Consider the following 6,728-nt stretch of genomic DNA (forward strand, 5'->3'; position numbering starts at 1 on the left):
CAGAGAGACTTGAAATTAATTTTGAACATTTGAATCAGAGTGAAGTGAGATATCTCAGGCACGTAATCTGTTCATTAAAAATGCCGCTTCCTGATGGCTGAGACTGAAATCTTCAAATATTTTTAGACAGAAAAAAATAGACAAAATGACATAAATAAAACAGCTTTTGAATTTTTTTTAAGTTAAAAGTTCTGATTTTTTAGATCTAAGGATCATGTTTTGACACCAGATTTGGCTAAATACAGCTGAACCAGTCATAAGCACAAAAAACTATTTATTTCTTCTTCTTATGCAACCCAAATACCTTCTTGTCCACTTAAAATGAAAGGTTATTTTTTTCGGTTTAGCCACTGAACTGATGATTCAATTATTTGCATACCCTGGTTGTAAGACATTCTAATATTTAACTTGCTGCTGCTGCTGCTGGAGACACAAGAATTATCTGCAGTTCTGGTAGGGAAACAGAATTAAAAAACCCTGAACATGTAGGTCCATTATTTCCATTTCACAATAATTATGCAGTGTGTTAAACAATGTTCACTTCCATCTGATGCAAAGCCCGCTACCTGGAAATACACAATTACCATAATACCTTGCTGGTTAGACATACGGTGAGACTATGATTATGCAGAGTGTTGGAAGAACTTTATGTATAAAATTATTCTTGAGGAGAAGAAGGGGGGAAAAAAACCACGAAGTAAAAAGCTAAGCCAGCACATTATCTAATTCTCAATGTAAAATAATGCAGAAGTGCGGAAGATGAACATCTGATTTGTCACATCTGATACGCTAATGTTTTATCCAAAAGGAAGAACACATTGTAACATGCTCATTCATCTGCATAAACACCACCTGGCCCTTTACAGGCACCTACTCAAGTAACAAAAGTTAATGGCAGCCCATTTGTAGCCATTTCACTGGTAGAGATGGAAAGGGCTGGGGTTTTTTTCTTTTTAAAGTAACATATTTACATGAGTGTCTGTTGAGGAACAGCTTCACTCTTAATGTTTGCTTTGAAACCTCATTCTCAGTGACTGTAAATTAAGGAAATTTCGAAGAAATGTTAGAAAATATTATTTAAAGCCTGTAGCAAGCCTGCTGACACACAGACACATACACACACAAACAATGCACGTGCAGGCACATTTTTTAACCCCTAGCCATCCACTGCTGTGGAGACACATCAAAGGACTGTAAGGCAAAGCTGTATTTACCCAAAAATGCTGTGCTGGTCATGATCTAAACAGCAGCTAGATATAGTTTCTAATGTATGGCTGGGGATGAAACAGATTTATTGCTTGTTTTGGTTTTTTTTTTTTTTTTTTTTTTTTTTTTTTTTTTTAACTGGAGCATCATGGTGGCATGCTTCAGTAAACATGCCTTTGTGCTACATTACACATATGTGTATATCATCATTTTGCTTTCAGACTAAAATAAAACCTGGGCAACCAATTCACTAAAACGATGTGCACCAGCTCTGCTGCTTTCACAGCAAATGCAGGCAGGAAGGTGTGAAAGCTAAAATGAATAGGTGAATTATATAGCTACAAAAGTTTTTTTGTTTTTTTGTTGTTTGTTTTTTTTTTTTTTTTCCTTAAAAAGCGCCTAGGTCTGGCTAAATTTCATGGCAGCAGATAAGAGCAGTCTTGTAGAAGGTGCAACAGGACCTGGGCTGCCCCTGTTCTGGTGGAGTGGGATTGGGTGAAGTAATCACTTTCCAGCCCAAATTGTCCTCCAGCTCTGTGCACATTCTCTTCATGGGCTCCTTGGCTGCAGAAGCACCTTCCCTAGCTCCGGGATGTTGCTGGAGCTCTTGGATAATGGGAGCATTTTCCAAGTATGTGGTGGGGTGACTCAGCGGAAGGTTGGTTGGCTGTAGATACCAGCTCTGGGAGGAAGAAAGCTGAAGGTGCCTGCAATCACTAACCCATTCTTGACCAGGTACTTAAAGTGTCCGGAGAAAGACCATGGCTGGTATATTTGAGTGAGTTCATGTGTACTTAGGATTTGCCTTAGGTGCAAAGTTGGAGGCTTTGAAGGAGACTGGGAACAAGACCTGGGGAACTGGACTTCCACATCCCTCACCAGAAGGGCCAATATTCTGTCCAGAGTAGGGCCTGAGGCAGGCTCTCATTAAGGCCTCAGGACATCACCTTAATGTCCTTAATGTCCCTGGCCAGCCCCCGGGCTTCGTATTCACAATCCACCACTGGTTCAGGAGCTCTCCTTATGGGAATGGTTGTAACACAGAGCAACCTGTGTACAGCCAGGCAATGCACTGACTCACAGCCCAGCTGCTGAAACAGAAGATCAATATGAAGCTGCAGGAGTTAAACAGCAAGGTTGTCCTAGGGTGCCTTGAGCGAGTCAGGTGGGAGCTGTTAGCAGTTATTAAAGAAGATAAATGGGCTTGATCAGAAGTCAATTTAAATGCTCCTGAATGAGTCTGCTTCTGTCTTTTGCCCCTTCAGGGATTGTTACCCTGTAATAGGTATGGGACAGGAACGCACCATTGGGCATTTTGCCTTCTGAATATGCTCAATAAGTCTCCCTCTGTGGGCAAGCTCAGAAAGCTACAAAGAGCTGGTGGTAACTATGGATGATCCTTTTCTATGTGGGATTTCTGAGGTATTGGATCTCTGGCACCTCCCTTGTGTTTGTGGGAGAGGGCATCTATTGCTCCACTGGCTCAGCCCAGCATTAATCCTTTTTAACTTCTGATGGTACTGCCCCAAACAATGCTTTTAGTTTACAGAGCCTTTTTTTTAGCATATGTGCATCTAAGAAGACTCCATGAGAATCAGTCAGTATAGGTTCTCCTGTATAGCTTTGGGATCTACAGATGTTGAAAGAAAGAAGTACAAAGAAAGGAGGGAAAACAAGCAGCTTCAGTCCTGACACCAGGGACCTCCATACTGCCAGGTATAATTTTCTTCTTTTTACTCATATGAGTAAATACTTATATCATACTCTCTTTCTCTCATGCACTCTCTTACACTAGCTTTCCCTTTTCAGGGTGTTCTTAGAGATGTCTATCTTAGTCTGTCACCAGTGTTGTAAGTTTCTTCAAGTTGAATGTGCATAATCATCCCAAAAATGTGGGGCCCCTTTGTCAGAATTCCTGTGGACATAGCCCCTCTTTGATGAATTTGGGAGCAGTTGAATCACCAAAAGACTAACTAAAGATAGGACTTTTGGTTGTGATAGAAATCTTGCTTTGCTAGCAATGTTTTGAAAAGAATCCCATAACTAAATATGTAAGTTTGTACATTCTTCTTCCTGTTGTCGTTTTTATTTTGATGTGTGTATTCTTTGTTTTGTTGTTGTTTTTTGTCAAGTAAGGCTCTGTATTTATCAATATTGTGATATTTGTGTTTCATTGCTAATTTGGACCTTAGCCAGCACCCTTGATACCCTCAGCCTTAGAGATCCCAGAAAAGCTGGTGCCACTTGAACTGATTTCCTCAAATCAGTTTCACTTTTTTTTTCTCTCTCTGAGCATATGTGGGCTCTCAGTCACAAACAGAAGTCCTGTGAGTAGCAAAGAGAACACTGTTGTCATCATTCTCTCTGCACACCTGGATAGAAAGAAAGGCTATTTCTCAAAGCGCCATTGTACACATGCAGAGAGGCATAAACTGAGTCCAGAGCACATCATAGCTACATGCATATTTGAAATAAAAGTATCCCCGTTAGCCGAGTCTACTGAAGAAAGGAGAATGTCAAGAGAATACTTATCTTTTTTTGCCTGCGAGGGAAAACAGATTTGAGATCAATGGGTGTCCTCAAAGGTAAGTAGAGCGGGTCCCTTTAAGAGTAATCAATGTTCTGGAATTTTTTTCCCCAAGGGGAAAATAGTTTTCTCTTTGCCTTTTTTTTTTTTTTTCCAAAGAAGTGCCATGAGCTGTCGCGTTGCTTAGATTATAACATTATAATCTAACACTAATGATTATTCCTATTTTAACAAAGGTTTGCAGCACTTTACAGAGGAGCTACATAGCTCCTGTCCCAGAAATTCACCTTCCCTATTTCCAGAGGGAAGGGAGTGAGGCTGCTGTGCCAGCTTAGCAAAGGGCAGGGGTGCCAAGGGACCTTTCACGTGGGGCAAGGCAGGATGAATGACTGTAATGAGGATTATTCCATCCTCTTGATAGAGGAGGATTCTGAAGATATGGTAGCACCTTAGGGTGCTGGTAGAGGTGGTCTGCCAAGCAGAGAGCCAACTGAGCCTGTGAGAGTGAAGACGACTCCATACCACAGGAGTAAGAGGGGGCCTTATCCAGCATTCCCTCTGCTGGCTCTGCCTCCATCACAATTTTAAGACAAATGCATCTTTTAAGTGTCAGGTACTTGGGGTCTTCAAAGTTAGGATTTCCGTGTCCTCATCCATCCATCCACCTTTTGAAATCTCCCTACTGGTATTGTAACAAAAAACATGTGAGAATTGAACCCACATCTCCTGGCACCCTTAGCTAAAGACCAGTGAGATGCAGCACCTTCCTGCAGAGCATGGCACTGATGATAAGCTTTACCTCTCTGCAGATCCCAGACCGTGCACCTCCCAAACCCCTTTCTTTCTCTTCTGTCCAAATTATCCACATACATATTTATTTACACTAGGCTGGGACTTAAAACTCTTTCCCAGCTTTGTAGCAGTAGTCTCAGGCTCGTGATTATTTCTGGCATCCACAGTAAAAGCAAAGCACCCTCAAAGCCCAGCTTGTAACTGGAGTGGTGCAGAGAGTGCTGTGTGGCCTGAGCAGGAGCACTGCTGTGGTGGTGGCTGAATGAACTTTGAGCCTCACCTAGAAATAAGAAGATTGATTTGGACACGTACATGAATGCAGGTAACAGGTGCACACTTGCACACTGTGTTTACAGAAAATCTAAAATTACTACTCTGCTAATTAGTAGAATGTGTCTGAAAAGTATATAAATCCATTCTGCAGAATTGTTGTCCAATTTAGCAGTTAAGCATGAAAAGCAATTTTTTTTCCCAAAGCCAGTGATGTTTTTAGCAGTTATCTACTGCAAATGTGAGCCTGGTTGATTTTTGTTCATGTCCCTTGTGCATTTGTAACATTGAAGTAATCCAGTCCATGGCATTAGACCAGAATCTAGCCCACTGATTCATTACTGAAATTTATTTGTTATGGAATGTAAAATGTTATACATGGGGGCAAGGCCCATGGCAGACCATTTTCCCTATTCTGCTTCTTTTAGCTGAAATGGAGGAAATGCACAAGCAGCTCTATGGTCCACTAGTGAAAACAGGCTATTATGCACAGCCAGTCAATATGTGCTTATGTTCTGGATTTAAGTGGATTAAGTAAGGTGTTATTTACAAGGAAATAATGTTTTTGAAATTACTGGAACGTAGCTCTTTCTTTGCAGCCCTATGTAAAGGTTTTCCATCAAGAAATGCTGATGGATTGCTATGTTTCAGCTGGTATAACTGCTGCCTTTTTTTGGAACAAAGGAGCAATTAGAAATCATTTGTTATAAAAGCTTCTTTCCTTCTGTTATAAGAGCATTTTGTCTTTTGCTGACCCTTTTGAAAGTTGCAGTTTTGAAAAAAATCCTTGAGAGAAAGAAGCCTCCTCGTCTTTAATCTAAGAGCAAAGTAAGAGCCTAAGTAACTGTCTATGGTCCTACTTTAATCAAGTTAATGCAACCTGCTAGACTACAGGCTTTGCTTAGTACAAAGAGACACTCAGATGTAAGCTCATGAGTGGATACTTTCACAGGGCATTCCACTAAAAAACCATCTCTATGAGATAAGAGATCAGGTCCAAGAGGAGTCAATGACATGGCATACAGGAGATTGATAGGAGCTGGGAAGGATGCTGGGGTGTTGTGGACGAGAGGTGTAGTGGCAAGAGCCAGCTGGGCCCTCTCACTGGCATAATTTTCTTTATAAGGTGCATGTGAAAAAGAAGTGCACTGTGATGGACCTTTGTTTAGTTCAAAGGTTTTTACCTCTTTATTCTAAAGCCCCATTGTGAATTCACAGGGCTTAAAATATGTATCACTGTCCCTTTCATTTTATCCTTCTGAAAGAAATCAAAGGCAAATAAAAAAAAAGTTTTTTTCCAATGAGCCTAGTCTGTTTGAAATTGTGTGCTGTTTGTACATATGGTGTCTCCATATTGTGTGTTCAGGAGAATCTTTTTGAATTTTGTATACCAGTTGGTTAGACATTGTAGTTGAAAAAAAGGGGTGTGGAAGAAAAAAAAAATCCAGGTAACTCCTAGATGAGTAAAATGCTCTTTCTACTCTGTACCCCGAAGAGGAACTTTAGTGATATTTCTTTTAAAAAATGTTCTATTCTATTCTCTCTCTATAGCGTCATTATTTTTTTCTTTTCTTCCTCCATTATATAATTTGTGGACATTCATTTGACATTTCTTTAATTACTGCGGTCCTTCACCTCCACTTTTATTGGCTCTTAATGTATAAAACAATACCATTTAAACATAAATGTACCTTTCTGCTCTCCAGAATCTTAGCCTAGGCGGAAGAAACAACAAATAAGACTGAATGTATAATAAAATCGACAGGGTTTAGTTCTACTTCTTTCTACAAATAATAAATATAGTACTGCAGCGGCATTACTTCACATCATATGCAAAATAAATTTTGTCATGATCTTTACTAATTGTTTGAGGATATCTCATTTGCCGCTGTGGGCATATTTTTCATTTAGAAGGAGAGAATTGTGTGCTTTC

Source organism: Chamaea fasciata, unplaced genomic scaffold (assembly GCF_029207755.1).
Source record: "Chamaea fasciata isolate MVZ Bird 193981 ecotype frontalis unplaced genomic scaffold, bChaFas1.0.hap1 SCAF_10, whole genome shotgun sequence".
Classification (NCBI taxonomy): Eukaryota; Metazoa; Chordata; class Aves; order Passeriformes; family Sylviidae; genus Chamaea; species Chamaea fasciata.